This window comes from Anas acuta, chromosome 30 (genome assembly GCF_963932015.1).
Source record: "Anas acuta chromosome 30, bAnaAcu1.1, whole genome shotgun sequence".
Lineage (NCBI taxonomy): Eukaryota > Metazoa > Chordata > Aves > Anseriformes > Anatidae > Anas > Anas acuta.
This window is the reverse complement of record NC_089008.1, coordinates 1,611,567-1,629,212: the sequence shown is the minus strand read 5'-3', so window position 1 is coordinate 1,629,212 and position 17,646 is coordinate 1,611,567. Positions and strand designations below refer to the sequence as shown.

Sequence of the window (17,646 nt, the reverse complement as noted above, 5' to 3'; positions counted from 1 at the left end):
CTCGCAATGGCAAGCGCCACGTACTTACAATGGTGGAAGCAACCACCGGATGGCTGGAAACATATCCTGTGCCTCATGCCACCGCCCGGAACACCATCCTGGGCCTTGAAAAGCAAGTCTTATGGCGACATGGCACCCCAGAAAGAATAGAATCAGACAATGGGACTCACTTCCGAAACAACCTTATAGACACTTGGGCCAAAGAACATGGTATTGAATGGGTGTATCACATCCCCTATCATGCACCAGCCTCCGGGAAAGTTGAACGATACAATGGCCTGTTAAAGACTACCTTGAAAGCAATGGGCGCTGGGACGTTCAAAAACTGGGATACGCATTTGGCAAAGGCCACCTGGTTAGTCAATACTAGGGGATCTACCAACTGAGCTGGACCTGCCCAATCAAACCTGTTACGTACTGTAGATGGGGATAAGGTTCCTGTAGTGCATGTAAAAAATATGCTGGGTAAAACAGTCTGGGCTACTCCTGCCTCAGGAAAAGGCAAACCTATTCGTGGAATTGTTTTCGCTCAGGGACCTGGATACACTTGGTGGGTGATGCAAAAGAACGGAGAGGTCCGGTGTGTACCTCAAGGAGATTTAATACTGGGTGAGAATAGCCCATGAACTGAATTGTACCATGTTAATTAGTATATTACACTGTATGTTATCACTACCATGATTACTATAGGTGACTAATTAGAATGTATGGAAAAGAGTGTAACCTGAGCATGACATAAATGGTATGGAATAAGGGGTGGATAGATGTCCTGGTTTCAGTTAGCACAGAATTAATTTTCTTCCTAGTAGCTGGTGGAATGCTGTGTTTTGGCTTAGGATGAGAAGAGTGCTGATAACACCCCGATGCTTTAATTGTTGCAGAGCAGTGCTTATACTAAGCCAAGGACATCTCAGCCTTTTGCTCTGTCCTGCCAACGGACAGGCTGGGGGTGCAGTAAGAGCTGGGAGGGGACAGACCCAGGACAGGTGACCCAAACTAGCCAAAGGGGTATTCCATACCATCTGACGTCATGCTAAACAATATATAGGGGTGGCTAGCCGGGGGGAGGGGGCCGGACTGCTCGGGGTTAGGCTGGGCATCGGTCAGCGAGTGGTGAGCAATTGCATTGTGCATCACTTGTTTGTACATATTATTATTATTTCCCTATTATCACCATATTATTATTATTGTTATTATTGTTATTATTATTTTGTTATTATTATTTTCCTGTCTTATTAAACTGTCTTTATCTCAACTCATGGGCTTCACTTTCCGTTTCTCTCCCCCGTCCCAGAGAGGGAGGGGGGAGGGTGAGAGAACGGCTGCGTGGTGTTTAGCTGCCGGCCGGGTTAAACCACGACAATTGAAAAGTACTGGTCCCAGGACCGACCCTTGAGGGACTCCACCAGATAAAGGCCTCCAACTCGCCTCCACCCCATTGACCACAACCCTCTGGCTTCTTCCCTTCAGACAGATCACAGTCCACCTCACTACCAGATCACCCTTCACACACTTCAGGTTAGCTGCGAGGACGCTGTGTGTGGGAGATGGTGTCAAAGGCTTTACTGAAATCAAGATAGACCACATCCACTGCTTTAATATCATCTATCCCTCCACCTATATCCTCATAAAAGGCTCTCAGTTCGGTCAAGCATGACTTCCCCATGCTGAATGCCCCTAATGACACTTTTATCCTTGATATGACTAGAGACAACGCCAGGTCTAAGTTGTTCCATCAGCTTTGCAGGGATGGAGGTGAGGCTGACTGGTCTATAGTTACCTGGGTCATCCTTCTTTCCCCTTTGGAAGACTGGACTAACATTTGCTTTCCTCCAGTCCTCAGGTAACATTCCTGATGCCCATTACTTACCACAGATGAGGGACAATGGCCTAGCAATGACTTCCACCAAATCCTTCAGCTCCTGGCATAAGCATCTTGAGCATCCCATCATGACCCGTGGATTTATGGACATCCGGAGATGTTTATTTTTCTTCTAAACAAAACGACATCTGCAGCGCACACGCCAATTCGTAGACACATGCAAGTACATCCCTGCAGTGATACCGGTCCCTATAGGTCCAAATGTCCATCTGTGTGGGTGCATGGAAGAGCAGCCCTGTGATTTTATCATGCAGTTTAGGTATACATAATTTCCAGTGAGCACAGAGAGATGGTTTCACATGAGGAAAAACCATTGATGCACTCACAATATTACTTGGTACACCTGATATATTTTAGAGGTATTAATTTATTGCAAACAGAAATATGAGTCCTTCAGCCTCTTGGCTAGACACACACAGCCCTTCCCTCTGACAACAAACCCCAGAGAAGCCCAAAGTGTACCCATCAGCCCCACGATATGTCTGCACAAGAACTCTGCAGGAGAGCAAAGGCAGCTGTGGACAAGGCTCCTGTGCCCTTGCCCTGTTGCAGTGCTATCGGGTGTGGGTGCGGGTCACCGTGGCATACGTTGAGGTGTCGCTCATCTGCTGCACGGGTGGAGGCTTTAGGGAGAAATGAAACCCTGTTACTTCAGCTGCTGACTGTGAGCCCTGCACACCAGGCTGCAGGAGTGCAGAAAGGAGCTGTGCACAGCTGTGCCATGACTCACCCTGTCCCGTCGAACATGGGCGATGGTGGAGTCTGTGGGGGCAAAAAAAAACACACCATGAGCCCTTCTTGATTGGAGGCGGGTGAACCTCCACGAGCTTTGGGCATCAGCTGCCTTGGGTTAACACTCAATGCCTGACCACATTTCCCCTCCCATCACCCTGATCTGGGACGTGACTAAGCAGCAGTGGAGCAAAGATTCTGAGGGTGTGGTGTATTTCCACCATTCTGTGGCATCGCCTCTCTTTGCACAGACAACACACCTTGCAAACTGCTCTGTGCAGGCATGGGTAAACAAGGTTGTGCTGCAACTCGTCCTGAGAGCACATCAGGTGGTGATATATCTATAGCCTGTCGCCCAACCACAACATCCTCCCTTGGCTGCTGCCTGTGGTTTCAGAATGAGCTATAAAATGTTTTCCCCACCAGTGCAAGGAAACAGAGCAACAGCTTTCGTTGCTGTGATGTGCTTTGTGTAGTTCTTGAAGCAGAAATGACACTGAAGAGAAACTGAAGAAAGGACAAAGGCAGAAGCTGGAGCAGGGGAAATGCAGCCTGAGGGTGGAGCTGGTGTGGAAGGACCCCCCAAGCAAATGGGCTTTGTCCCTGGGAGCACTGGGATGCGGCCATGTCCCTTGTGCAGGCAACAGCCACGCTCTGCATGCAAGGAAGAAGCAGGACATGAGGTGCTGGAGAGAAACCTGCCCTTGAGGAACGGGCAAGGATTTTGTATGTCCCAGTGGGAAATGAAGTGGTGGGATTCCACCTCAGACGCGTGCATGGTTTCCGTCAAGGGAGGAGGTACTCACATGTGACTTCACCGTGGTCTATGGTTTCCATCTGTGGGCTGTCAACGTGCTGCTGCCTGGAGAGGAATGGAATGGTTGTTGGGTGTGTGTTTGTGGTGAGGTTGCCACATGAGAAACTCACTTGGGTCTTGCTTTCCTACATCATGTGGTGAACTGGAATGCAGCAAATAGCAAGCCCCATCCTCCCTGCCTCCAGCACAGGGAATGCAGCCACACACACACAGGGAACGCTGCCCTTGGCCAAGGAGCACCCCAGGGCCCTTCCATTCCCCCAACTCCCTCCCGCATACCCCACAGACAGCAGCCCTTGGTGCTCACCTTGGGCATCTCCCTCTGCAGGCACCTGCAAGAAGAACGGGGGCTGAGGTGCACATGCCAAGGTGCTGCCCAGCCCTGGCTCCCATCTCGGGGCTGGGGGATGAAGGCTGAAGCTCCCCAGCTCCCTCAGCAGCCTCCCCAGCTGGGCTGCCCACAGCCATCACCCCCAGGCACCATCTCCCCCAGCCGTACACCCCCAGGTTCCCCCCAACTCCTCTTCCACTGCACCAGCCCTCCAGCAGAATCCCCACGGCCTCAGCCGTTCCACCTGCCTTCCCCCACTCCCTCACCTTTCCTGATGGCAAACCAGCTGCCTGCAACCAGGAGGACGAGGCCGACGGCCGCCACTGCCAGCGCCATGCCTGCGGGGAGGGTGTGCGGGATCCGGGAATGGGGAGCTGGGGGAGAGAGTGTGTGAGGGCAGCGGGGTGTGATGGGGAGAGGCAGGGAGCAGGACGTGCCCGTGCAGCTGGCACAGCTCCTGCCTGGTAAAGCTCCTGCTTGCCCCCATGTCCTGGGGAACGCAGTACAGCACGCCCACTCCCCATGCTCGGGTTTCTGAGTGTGCAGGAGGGAATCACTCACCTGTGGTTGATGGACTTGCTGGGGAACTCACCACATTGCCTGCCAGGATAAAAGGACAGGCTTAGTGTCTACAGTGCACCCAGATCCTTCCCAGAATGAGCCTCAGCCCCATGGCCACATCCCTCCACCGACAGCCAGCACCATCCCCAGGGGAGGCATAAAAGTGCCCGCGGCTGTTGTGCCAACATGGGCCCCCATGGATCTGCTGTCTAAATTCCCTCGTGAGTGGTTAAGTATAGCTTGGCCAAGGTGTGCCTGCCGATTAAATATGGCACCACCACTCTCATCTGTCTGTGATTCTTGGTGCTAGAGGATCCCACAATCACAGAATGGCCAAGGTTGGAAGGGACCTCTGAATGTCATGGAGTCCAGCCTTCTGCTGAGCAGGATCAGCTGGGACAGACTGCACAGAATGGCATCCAGGTGGGTTTGGAATATCTGCAGAGGAGACTCCACAGCATCTCTGGGCAGCCTGTTCCAGTGCTCTGTCACCCTCCTAGTAACGAAATGCCCCTCATATTCAGATGGAACTTTCTGTGCCCCAATTTGAGCCCATTGTCTCTCACCCTTTCCCTGGGCACAACTGAAAAGAGACCAGCACCATTCTCTCAACACCCTCCCCTCAGATATTTATAGACATGGATGAGGTCTCCCCTCAGTCTCCTCTTTTCCAGGCTAAAAAGGCTCAGCGCTCTTGGCTCCGGTCCTCTGATCATCTTTGCAGCCCTCCTCTGGACTCTCTCCAGTAGTTCTATGCCCCTCTTGTACAGGGAATCCCAGAACTGGACACAAAATGCTTTGTGTTCCATGCAGGGAAGTGATTTCTTCCCAGGAGCTCACACACAGAGAAAAAATTCCCTCTCCCTTGCCATCACCAACCCACACACCTCTCTTCAGTCACACATCCCCACAGACATCCTCACCTGGGGAGCTGCCGATGTCCTGGGTGGTCACGCCAGCAGCTGCACCTTGGGGCACAGAGGATTTTGTTTAGAGGGAGTGAGAGCTGGGGCACCCACACGCTTGTGCCCATGTCCCTGCTGCTGGGTCCTTGCCATGTCCTCACTTCTGTGTCCTTGCCATGCAGACACCTTGTCACCCCTACACCTCAGTCCAACACCCCTGTGGTCTTCTCCCTTGGTTCAATACCATGTCCCTTTCAGCTGGTTTGATGTTCCACGCAGAGGTCTCCAAATACCTAAGAACTCCAATATCTCCCTGTTCTCACCCAAAAACTCCAGGCCCATTTTAAGAGCCAGAAATGTAGACTTCTTCTTCACACATAGGTAACTGCTCAGCTTATGACAATCTCCACTTTTCTCCTGCCATAGGCTCATCAATGCACAGGGCAGATGTTGAAGCATGCCCCATGCTCCATATTAAGCAGAGTTGGTGCTGCAAGGACATGGGGACCCATTGGGGGCTGCTCTCTCTCTCTAGGGGCTGCCTTGGAGGAGAGGGAACACTCCCATGAGTGAACCACCCCAGAGACTGCTGCAGCACACAGCTCCAGCCTCAGCACAGCCATGTGGTGGCAAGTGCCTCCGTCCCTTCTCACCCCTCCATCCCAGGGCCATGACTCACCAGGGAAATCCAGTATTTGGCCAGCACTGAGGGCAGAGCTCCTCCTCTGTTTCATCTCATTCCTCTGCTGGTACCCACAGGTATATATTCCTGCAGTTCTTGACGTGATGTTCAGGACCACAGAGTAGCTCAGCTGCCCTTGCTGGGCTTTGTGGCTGTACTGCTCCTTCCCATCCTTGCAGATGATGATTCGTATTACGGGTGACACCACAGGGAGAATACACTGGAGCACAACTGTGGTACCTGGCTGAGCAGAAGTTGAGTTCATTTGGAGAACTGGAGCTTGGAGATCCCCTGCAGGAGACACAGCAGTGAAGGGCTGCCATAGGGCAGAGCTCACAGTGGTTGGTCTTCCAAGTGCCCTGGGTCTGGGAGGGGAGGACTCACGAGTACCTGGGGAGCTGCAGATGTCCTGGGAGCTCATGCTGCCACCTGGACCAAGGGGCAGAGAGGGATTTGTTGAGAGGAGCAGTGACCAGTCTCAACCATATCTCCCTACTCCCATATCCCCCCTGACCAAATCCTCACTGCTAAGCAGGCATCATTACATCTGCGTGTTCTCATGCTGTATCTCTTCAATAACCTCTTGAACAATGCCAATCCCAATCCCTTTTTTTGTGGATTTCTTGTTCCAGGTAAATCCCATATCTCCTTAAAAAACTCAGCAGTCCTAGAGCCTCAGAGCAACACTCCAGACAATTTATGGTGCTGGAGAAGTGTGCCCCTTGCTCAGATCTGTATAATACCTGGAGGAAGCCATCCCCATCCTGCCTTCCCCAAACAAACTCTGCCCCACGGTGCTGCACCACTGCCCCACACATACTGTCCCCATCCTCATGTCTGCCTGTTCTGCCCCCAGCAGCAGCCCTCCAGCCCTCAGCCCCCACGCCCAGCAATGCCCCAACTCACAGAGCACCAGCAGCAGGACGGCAGCGCCAGAAGGAGACAGCCTTGCCCATGGTGCCTGCCACAGCATCTTTTGGGGTGCTGCTTTTGGGGAGCACCGTCTGCTTCAAGTTTCTTCTTTGCTCTGAGCTGGGGACGGTGGGGCAGAGGCTTGCGGTTCAGCTGGGACCTGTGCTGTGGGCTTTCTGAGGCCGCCTGAGCCTGTCCCACAGCCAGAGGCTCTCATCAGTGGGGGCCTTGCCTAAGAACCTGCTACATCCGCTGCTTTGGTTGAGCCCCCACTGTTTTTCCTGTCCTCTCACACACTGCAGCACACACTAGTTTTAATTGTATCTCAGCGGCAACATTGTCCCTGTAATGAGCTCCTGCCCCTTGTGCCCACCCGGATTTGCTCTCTTCTGACCACATCACTCTGCTTTTCTTCAATGTGTGCACAAATGATGAGGACGTGAGTGGAATCCTGCACCAAGGCCAAAGTGACTTCAGAGTTCTGTGGCAGTTGCTGTGGGCAGTTTTCTCCTTCATCCTGTTGGTGAATCAGCTTATGAAGAACTCTCAGGGAGTCTCAGCTGGGGCCATAGTGCTGCCAGCACAGCACTGTGGGAGCCATCTGCACCCACACTTTGACCCTCATGCGACCACACAACAACCAGGAAAGGCAGAGGCTTTGTCCTGAAGGCACCTGAGCTCCCCCACGCTGCTCTCTCAATTCCCTTCCTCGAAGGAATAGGGGAGAAACTCCAATGGAAGAAGACTTGTGCAGGCCCCGGGCCAGAGCTGCAGCCCGTGAAGAGGAGCCCACGCAGGAGCAGGAGTCTGGGGGGAGCTGCTGCCCGTGGGAGACCTGTAACGGAGCAGGTCTTCAAGAGCTGCTGCCTGTGGGAATCCCATGCAGGATCAGCTTGGAAGGACGGCATCCTGGGGCAGGGGCACCCCACTGGAGCAGGGGCACAGAGTGACTGTGGAGAAGCAGCGAAGATGAAGTATCACGGACTGACCACCGGCCCCTTTCCTCCCTTCTCTACACCTTCTGGAGAGAGGATGTAGAAGACTGGGGATTTGGGGGAAGATATATATATATATTTGTTTGTTTGTTTGTCTTCTTCTCACTTCTTCATCTTGTTAATAATAGGTAACAAATTTCATTTATCTCCCGATACTCAGTTCATTTTGCCTGTGACAATAAAGCTTGAGTGATCTCCCTATTCTTATCACAAGCATTCACATTCTATTTTCTCCCCCTTACACTTTCTGGAGGGGGAATGAGAGGGTGGTTGTGATGGAGCTCTCTGTCCTCCTTAGTAAAGCCACCACAGCTGCCAAGAAAAGCTTCCATGGCAGTGAAACCACCACAACTGCCCAGAAGATAGATGAAACACAAGTACCAAATGCCTTCCTTGGATAGGTATCTACTAACAAAACAAACCTTAAGGAACTTCATCTCCCAGAAGGCAGGGGCAGGGGCTGTAGCAAGGAAGGTGTCCCCTTGGTGTAGGAGGATCAGGTGGGACAATGCTTTACCAACTGAGCAGAGAAGGCCATGGGCCCTACTAGGAGGCACCCCTAAGTGAGTGCTGAAGGAGCTGGCAGATGTCACTGCGAGGCCACTCTCCATCATCCTTGATGGGTCAAGGCGAGTGGGAGAAGGGCCCAAAGACAGGAGGGAAGCAAACGTCACTGCTCTTCCAGAACAGCAAGAAGGAGGACCTGGGGAAGTAGAGGCCAGTCAGATCGCCTCCATCCCTTGGAAGGTGAGGGAGCAGTTCACCTGGGAAAGCATTTCCAGGCACCTGGAGGACAAACCAATCATCAGGAGTAGTCAGCAGGAATTTAGCAAGGAGAAGTCATGCATGGCCAAGCCAACAACCTTCTATGATGAAATGACCATACTGGTAGACAAGGGGAGAGCATGAGTCTTGCCTGCTTGCACTTCAGGAAGGCCTCTGACAGTGTAAATTCCCAGACATAGGGTAGTAAAAATTTGAGGGAGAGCTTGTAGTAGTAGTGGCACAGTCCAGGGCCTACTGATATCCCTAACCCTTGCTTTTTTTACATTGGCACTGCAGAGCCCCATGTCTCAGCAGAGGTGCTACTGCAGATACAGGGGAAAACCTGAGATCAGTTCTCCATCCAGGGTCTCCTGTGGAGTAGGTGGAACAGCGCTGTTTGCTTACCTCTATTCCTTTAATAAATTCTAAACTTTGATTATAGTCCTATTTTGAAGACTGAGCCATTTATTACAACAATAACAATAGTGATGATAATAGTACCACTGGCTGGCAGAGGGGCTCAGGCTGCACAGCATTGCACAAGCAACAAGAGTACAGAGGCTGAGCATCAGCAGGGGATGGAGCAGTGTTGTACCAACATGGGGGTGTAAGGGACAGAAATGTATTTGGGAGAAGCTGTACAAGCTTCGTAGCTTAATGGAGAGCTGCAAAACTACGAGACAAATCTGGCAAGGGGAAAAGGGGCAGGAGGCCATGTAGGAAGAATACTGCCCTTGAGATACAGGTAAAAACAGCAAGAGTTGCGGTGTGTGAGAGGACAGAAATAACAGCGGGGGCTCAACAAAAGCAGCGGATGTAGCAGGGGCTGAGACAGGTTACACATTGATGAGAGCCTCTGACAGTCGGCCAGGCTCAGGCGGCTACAGCAAGCCCACAGGGCAGGTCCCAGCTGCACTGCAATCCTCTGCCCCACCATCCCCAGCTCACAGCAAAGCAGACACCTGAAGGAGACGCTGCTCCCCAAAAGCAACGCCCCAAAAGATGCTGGGGCAGGTGCCATGGGCAAGGCTGTCTCCTTCTGGCCCTGCCATCCTGCTGCTGGTGCTCTGTGAGTTGGGGCATTGCTGGGTGTGGGGGCTGAGAGCTGGAGGGCTGCTGCTGGGGGCAGGACAGGCCCGTGGTGGGCACAGGGGAGGACGGGGACAGTGTGTGCGGGGCAGGTGTGCAGCATGGTGGGGCAGAGTTGTTTTGGGGAAAGAAGGAGGTCATGACCCTTCTAAGCAAAGCCCTCTCTGCCCTATGCTGCAGGTGCTGGAGTGACCACCCAGGACATCTGCAGCTCTCCAGGATTTCGGGAGCATGGAGGTGGGTCCCAAAAATGACATTGTCTTATGGAAAGAGATGGGAAGAGGGAAGGGGATTATTCCCTCACAATTCCCCCTGTAAACCCCAGGACAGCAGACTCCTCCAGCCTTGGCATGCAGTTGGTTTTGCAACCCGGCAATCACTAACTCTTGCCTGGGGAATCCCTGTGCCTTCTCTCCAGGTAACAACCAGGCTCCAGTCCTGTACCTCAACGCTTCCAGTGCCCAAGAAGGGGAAACAGTTTTGGTTCATTGTGTCATTGACTGGCAGTTTCCTGCTACGCGAGTTGTCGTCTGCAAGAATGGGTTGGAGGAGTTCAGCCTGAAAGCCCAGCAGGGCAGGCTCATCTAGGCTCTGGTCCTGAACATCACCTCCAGAAGTGCCGGGACGTACACGTGTGGGTACCAGCAAAAGAACAAGAAAAACTGGGTGAGAAACTCTGCTCTCAGTGCTGCCTGGACCTTCTCTGTGGCAGGTGAGAAACGGCCCCAGAGTGGTGAGGGTAGAAGGTTTCGGAAAACTGCTGGGGCTGGAGTTGTGTGCAGCAGTAGGCAGGGCATGGCTCTGGGGTGGTTCCCCCTCGGGAGTGTTCCCTCTCCTCAGAGGCAGCCCCTACAGAGAGAAAGCTGCTCTCAAGGGCTGTCCCCATCCCTGCAGCAGCACCTTGGCTGAGGCATGGGGCTGTGCAGTGCCCATGCAGAGAGAGCAAGAGCTGGGGATGTTGATGGACCCTGGGTTGAGCCTGGGATGTTCCAAGATCTGCCCTGTACATTGATGCGCCTATGGCAGGGAAAGTGGTGTGATTGTCATGAGACAGGCTATAGCCTGTACATCAGCAACAGTGTGGGATGGTTCCAGAAGGGAGAGCACAGTGGTGCTGGTTTGAGACACAGAAAGGTGCCTGCTCAGCAGGAACAAAAAGGAAGAAAAAGGACTCGGGTGTGGCGGTGTGCCAGGTCTTGGCCCCACTAAGAAAAACCCCTTTTGCCTCAAGGTGCAGGTAATGGTGAGACCACCACTGATATCCACAGCTCCACAGGTGAGGACAAGTGTTATGGTATGCCAGCTGCATGGGCACGTCCTGCTCCCTGCCTTTCCCCATCACACCCCGCTGCCCTCACACCCTCTCTCCCCTGGCTCCACATGCCCGGATCCCACACACCGTCCCCACAGGCACGGTGCTGGCAGTGGCGGCCGTCGGCCTTGTCCTCCTGTCTGCAGGCAGCTGGTTTGCCATCAGGAAAGGTGAGGGAGTGGGGGAAGGCGGGGAAAAGGCTGAGGTGTTGGGGGTCCTGCTGCGGGACTGGTGCAGAGGGAAAGGCATTGGGGGGATCCTGGGGGTGCCCAGCTGGGGCAGACGGTGCGTGGGGGTGATGGCTGTGGGCAGCCCAGCTGGGGAGGCTGCTGAGGGAGCTGGGGACCCTCAGCCTTCGTTCCCCAGCCCCGAGATGGGAGCCAGGGCTGGGCAGCACCTTGGCCTGTGCACCTCAGCCCCTGTTCTTCTTGCAGGTGCCTGCAGAGGGAGATGCCCAAGGTGAGCACCAAGGGCTGCTGGCTGGGGTTTGTTGGAGGTTGTGGGGGGCATGGCAGGGCCCTGGGGTGCTGCATGGCCAAGGGTAGATTTGTCCTTCTGTGTGACTGCATTTCCTGTGCAGAAGGCATGGGAGGAGTGGCTTGCTGTGGGGTGGACTTCAGTTGAATCCTGGAAGGATTATAGCATCATCCATGGGAATGGCCCATATGGCCCTGTGCTTCTTTGTGGCAGTGGTGCTGCAGACCTTCAGGACATTTTTTCTCTCCTCTCTCTGTGCGTCTCCATGGTGCTGGTAGTGCTCAAGACTCTTCTGCTGACCCCAGCCATTTCTGTAAGTGCCAGTCCCTTCTTCACCCTTCTCCTCTAGGCACTGTGTGAAGTGCTGATGCCTTTGCATGGCAAGCCGTAACCATGGGGGCAACGGTGGTGGGGAATGGGGAAGCCCTGCCTGCTGCGTGTGGCTGGACACTAACTCAGGTTCTCCCTCCAGATGCCAATGTGGATGAGATGGGCAGAGTGAAGGTGAGTTCAGCCCCAGCCCAGCAGTGATGGCTGCAAGAGGGCAGGCTGTTGGAGAGCAAATGGAAGCCAGAAGTGCATCCGATGGCAGGAGCCTGGGAGCTTTGCGTGGCTGTGCTCTGGCTGAATCCCCCTCCTTCCATGCTCCCAGCATTTCCCCATGGTGGGCAAGAGCAAGGCCACTCCTTGTTCTCCCTCGTGTTTTGCAGCTCTCTCAATCCAACTGCTCTCAACACCCACTGCATGTCAAAAGCTGAGCAAGTGAGAGGCGATGCAGCTGGTTCTCTGAGAGAGGCAGAGAGCACTGGGGAAAGCCGTGCTGATCTGCGAGCTCTGAATAAAGCCACCCCAAACAAGAAGGATCTGGTGTAGTTCTTCTCGGTATGGTCTTTCTGCAAAGCTGTTCACATCCCTTCAGATCGACACCACCACCCTTTGTGTCTCGGTGTCTGTCTGTCTGCTCCGTCCCATTCCATGTGTGGCTGCATGAGACGGAGGTGGCATCAGGAACACAAAGTCAGAGATGTGTATTTGACATCAACGCAAAACCACATCTGCAGTGCACTCACCGATTGACACACACATTCGAGGACATCCCTGCAGTGATATCTGTCCATCTAGGTCAAAAATGGACATCTCCATGGATGGGTAGAATAACACCCCCATGGCATTATAATGCAACTTAGGTGTACACGTCATCCACTGAGCGCAGCGAGAGGTTTTCTTTCTTTCAGAAAAAATCAATACGCTCACAGGAAGATTTGGTATAGGTCATATACTTTAGAAGTATTAATGTATTGTAGATGGAGGTGTGAGTCCTACATCGTCTTGGCTAGACACTCACAGCCCTTCCCTGTGACAACAAACCCCTGAGAAGACAAAAATGCACCCAAAGTCCTCTGCAGGAGAGCAAAGGCAGCCGTGGACAAGGCTCCTGTGCCCTTGCCCTGTGACAGCACTATCGGGTCTGGGTGTGGGTCACCGTGGCATATGTCGTGGTGTTTCTCATTTGCTGCACGGGACGAGGCTTTAGGGAGAAAAGAAACCCTGTTACTTCAGCTGCTGACTGTGAGCCCTGCACAATGAGTGTGCACCAGGCTGCAGAAGTGCAGAAAGGAGCTGTGCACAGCTGTGCCACGACTCACCCTGTCCCGTTGAACGTGGGCGATGGTGGAGTCTGTGGGGGCAAAAAAAAACACAACATGATCCCTTGCTGCCTGTTGGTGGAGGGCTGAAATTCACACTGACCTTGGTCAGCAGCTGCCTGTGGTCAGATCTCAAAGCCTGGCCACATTTCGTCTCCCATCACCCTGAACTGGGATGAATTTTAAGCAGCAGTGATGGAGCAGAGATGCTGAGGTTTTGGTGTATTTCCAGCTTTCTGTGGAATCTCCTCTCTTTGCACAGCCAGCACACCTTGCGAGCTGCTCTGTGCAAGCGTGGGTAAACAAGGTTGTGCTGCACCATGAGCGAGGTGCAAGAAGGTTGCAGATATATCTATAGCCTGTCACCCAACCACAACATCCTCTCTTTGCTGCTGCCTGTGGTTTCAGAGCAAACTATAAAATGTTTTCCCCACAAACACAAGGAAAGAGAGCCGCATCTTTCATTGCTCCTCAGTCCTTTCAACTACATGAAAACAGAAATCACTTTGAAGTAAACTGAAGAAAGGACAAAAGCAGACGTTGAAGTGGGGCAACTGCAGCCTGGGGCTGGAGCATGTGTGGAAGGACCGCCCAGCAAAGGGGCTTTGTCCCTGGGAGAACTGGGATGCTGCCATGTCCCTTGTGCAGCCAGCAGCTGCGCTGTGCATGCAAGGAAGAAGCAGGACATGAGGTGCTGCAGAGAAACCTGGCCTTGATGAACGGGCAGGGATTTTGTTATTCCCAGTGGGAAATGAAGTGGTAGGATTCCATGGGGACTTGCAGAAGATTCTCATGGGAAGAGGAGCATGTGGCTTCCCCTGAGGGAGGAGGTAGTACTCACACTGGATGTCACCATAGTTGGTGTCTTCCGTCTGTGGGCTGTCAACGTGCTGCTGCCTGGAGAGGAATGGAATGGTTCTGGAGTGTGCATGTGCTGAGGAGGGATCTTGAGGCTTATGCCCTTTGGTGTTGCTTTCCTGCATTTGTCATTGAACTGGAGGGCAGCCAAAGACAAGCCCCACCCTTCCTGACTTCTGCACAGGAGATGCCCCTGAACAAGGAGCACCCCAGGGACCTTTCATTCCCCCAACTCCCTCCCGCATACCCCACAGCCAGCAGCCCTTGGTGCTCACCTTGGGCATCTCCCTCTGCAGGCACCTGCAAGAAGAACAGGGGCTGAGGTGCACACGCCAAGGTGCTGCTCAGCCCTGGCTCCCATCTCGGGGCTGGGGGATGAAGGCTGAAGCTCCCCAGCTCCCTCAGCAGCCTCTCCAGATGGGCTGCCCACAGCCATCACCCCCAGGCACCGTCTCCCCCAGCTGTGCACCCCCAGGATCCCCCCAACACCTTTCCCATTACACCAGCCCCGCAGCAGGACCCCCACGGCCTCAGCCTTTCTCCCTCCTTCCCCTACTCCCTCACCTTTCCTGATGGCAAACCAGCTGCCTGCAGCCAGGAGGACGAGGCCGACGGCCGCCACTGCCAGCACTGTGCCTGTGGGGAGGGTGTGCATGATCCGGGGATATGCGGCTGGGGGAGAGATGGTGTGAGGGCAGCAGGGTGTGATGGGGAGAGGCAGGGAGCAGGACGTGCCTGTGCAGATGACACACCCTCATCCTCCTCCTCACCTGCGTGGCTGTGGATATCAGTGATGGTCTCACCAGCACCTTCACCGTGGGGTAAAAGGGCTTTTTCTTAATGGGGCCAAGACCTCGCACACCGCCACACCCGAGTCCTTTTTCTTCCTATTTGTTCTTGCTGAGCAGGAAGCTTTCTGTGTCTCAAACCAGCACCACTGTGCTCTTCCTTCTGGAACAATCCCACACTGTTGCTGATGTACAGGCTATAGCCTGTCTCATGACAATCACACCGCTTCCCCTGCCATAGGCTCATCAATGTACAGGGCAGATCTTGGAACATCCCAGGCTCAACCCAGGGTCCATCAACATCCCCAGCTCTTGCTCTTTCTGCATGGGCACTTCACAGCCCCATTCCTCAGCCAAGGTGCTGCTGCCGGGATGGGGACAGCCCTTGAGAGCAGCTTTCTCTCTGTAGGGGCTGCCTCTGAAGAGAGGGAACACTCCCGATGGGGAACCACCCCAGAGCCATGCCCTGCCTGCTGCAGCACACAGCTCCAGCCCCAGCAGTTTTCTGAAAACTTCTACCCTCACCACCCTGGGGCCGTGTCTCACCTGCCACAGACAAGGTCCGGGGAGCACTGAGAGCAGAGTTCTTCACCTTGTTTTCCTTGTTCTTTTGCTGGTCCCCACACGTGTACGTCCCAGCACTTCTGGAGGTGATGTTCAGGACCAGAGCGTAGATGAGCCTGCCCTGCTGGGCTTTCAGGCTGAACTCCTCCAGCCCATTCTTGCAGAAGACAACTCGTGTAGCAGGAAACTGCCAATCAATGACACAATGAACCAAAAGTGTTTCCCCTTCTCGGGCACTGGAACTGTTGAGGTACAGGACTGGAGTCTGGTCGTTACCTGGAGAGAAGGCAGAAGGATTACCCAGGCAATCGTTAGTGATTGCTGGGTGGCAAAACCAGCTGCATGCCAAGGCTGGAAGAATCTGCTCTCCTGGGGCTTATAGGGGGAACTGTGAGGGAATAATCCCCTTCTCTCTTCCCATCTATTTCCGCAGGACATGTTCATTTTTGGGACCCACCTCCATGCTCCTGCAATCCTGGAGAGCTGCAGATGTCCTGGGTGGTCACGCCAGTACCTGCAGCATGGGGCAGAGAGAGCTTTGCTTAGAGGGGTCATGACCTCCCGATTTCCCTAAAAGAACGATGCCCCACAGTGCTGCACACCTGCCCTGCACAAACTGTCCCAATCCTCTCCTGTGCCCACCACGGGCCTGTTCTACCCCCAGCAGCAGCCCTCCAGCCCTCAGCCCCCACACCCAGCAATGCCCCAACTCACAGAGCACCAGCAGCAGGACGGCAGGGCCAGAAGGAGACAGCCTTGCCCATGGCGCCTGCCCCAGCATCTTTTGGGGCACTGCTTTTGGGGAGCAGCGTCTGCTTCAGGTGTCTGCTTTGCTGTGAGCTGGGGATGGTGGGGCAGAGGCTTGCAGTGCAGCTGGGAGCTGCCCTCTGGGCTTTCTGAGGCCGCCTGAGCCTGGCCCACAGCCAGAGGCTCTCATCAATGTGTAACCTGTCTCAGCCCCTGCTACATCCGCTGCCTTTTTTGAGCCCCCGCTGTTATTTCTGTCCTCTCACACACCGCAACTCTTGCTGTTTTTACATATATCTCAAGGGTAGTATTCTCCTTACAAAGACATCATGCCTCTTTTCCTATTGCCAGATTTGGCCCATAGCTTTGCAGATCTCCATCAGGCTAGCAATCATCTACAGCCTGTCCAAAATCCATTTCTATCCCTTCCACACCCGTGTGGGCACATCACTGCTGCATCCCCTGCCCATGCTCAGACTCTGTACTCTTGTTGCTTGTGCAATGCTGTGCAGCCTGAGTCCCTCTGCCAGCCAGTGGTACTATTATCATCATTACTGTTATTATTGTTGTTGTAATAAATGGCTCAGTCTTCAAAAGAGGACTATAATCAAAGTTTACAATTTATTAAAGGAATAAAGGTAAGCAAACAGCGCTGGGTGCGCCGGCAGTCTCTGCTCCACCAAGACACACACCAGTTACATCAAGCAGATGATTTTTATGCTCTAGGCTAATACATATTCATTACTACTTCTGAAAAACCAGGGTTATTATAATTAGTTTCCGGAATCCAAACACCTCCAGCTGGAGCATGCATATCAGTCTCCAGTGGTCCCTCTGGGGGTCTCTCATGCTGAAGGCTCCTAGTCTTCCTCCCTCTTGTCCTTCTCCTTTGTCCATCTTGGCTGAATGTCAGAGACCTGTGCAGCGTCCCCTGCAAGCTTTGTCTTTTAGTGGTCCTTCGGCTTTCCCCTTCTCCTTATTCTCCTGGCCAGTTATCATAGACTTGCAAAGTATCCCATGCAATAGTCATAATAGGTAGCAGTTATTCTAACCCCTCCCCTCCCCCGAGATATCAGAAACTTCAAGGAAAAGCCTACAAATACATTTCCCTTCAAGCTCTCTATTGACATGAATTGCTGGACCATTCCTTTGCAAGATAAAAGTACTCTACACATTAACCACTCTGTTTTTCTTAGACTTTTGGTTATATAAGTGTATGAAAGACAGAAGGTCACATTCATCATACCATGCGGCCCTAGCATTGTTCCATATTGACACGAATCAGATGAACATCTCTGTGGGGTGCTGCCCCACTGCTACAAGCCCTGCTACAACCCCATTTGTTGTAGTCCTGCTAAAACAAATTTGTGCCTGTTGCACCAGTCACGGAGCCAAGCATTTATGGACCAGATCTTTCTATTCCATCCAATGTCACCACCCCAGAATGGATGGAGGGAAGAGAAAGGGACTTGTGCTCCAGACTCTTTCACCAACCATCCCAAAGCCTTGGAAGCTTTATCCATTCCCTCAGACTATAGGACACAATTTCCTCCACAGCTGTCTGCAATATCGTCAGTAGATAG

General features: G+C 53.3%; 1 long non-coding RNA gene across 1 annotated transcript; it reads right to left on the bottom strand.

Moving 5' to 3' along the window:
• Positions 1 to 14,593: 14,593 nt before the first annotated feature.
• On the bottom strand, positions 14,594 to 16,302 carry LOC137846134 (uncharacterized). Its single transcript, XR_011090399.1, has 3 exons — positions 16,031 to 16,302; positions 15,774 to 15,830; positions 14,594 to 15,592 (listed from the first exon to the last, which is right to left on the bottom strand). It is a non-coding gene; the product is annotated as an uncharacterized lncRNA (long non-coding RNA).
• Between the last annotated feature and the right edge of the window lie 1,344 nt (positions 16,303 to 17,646).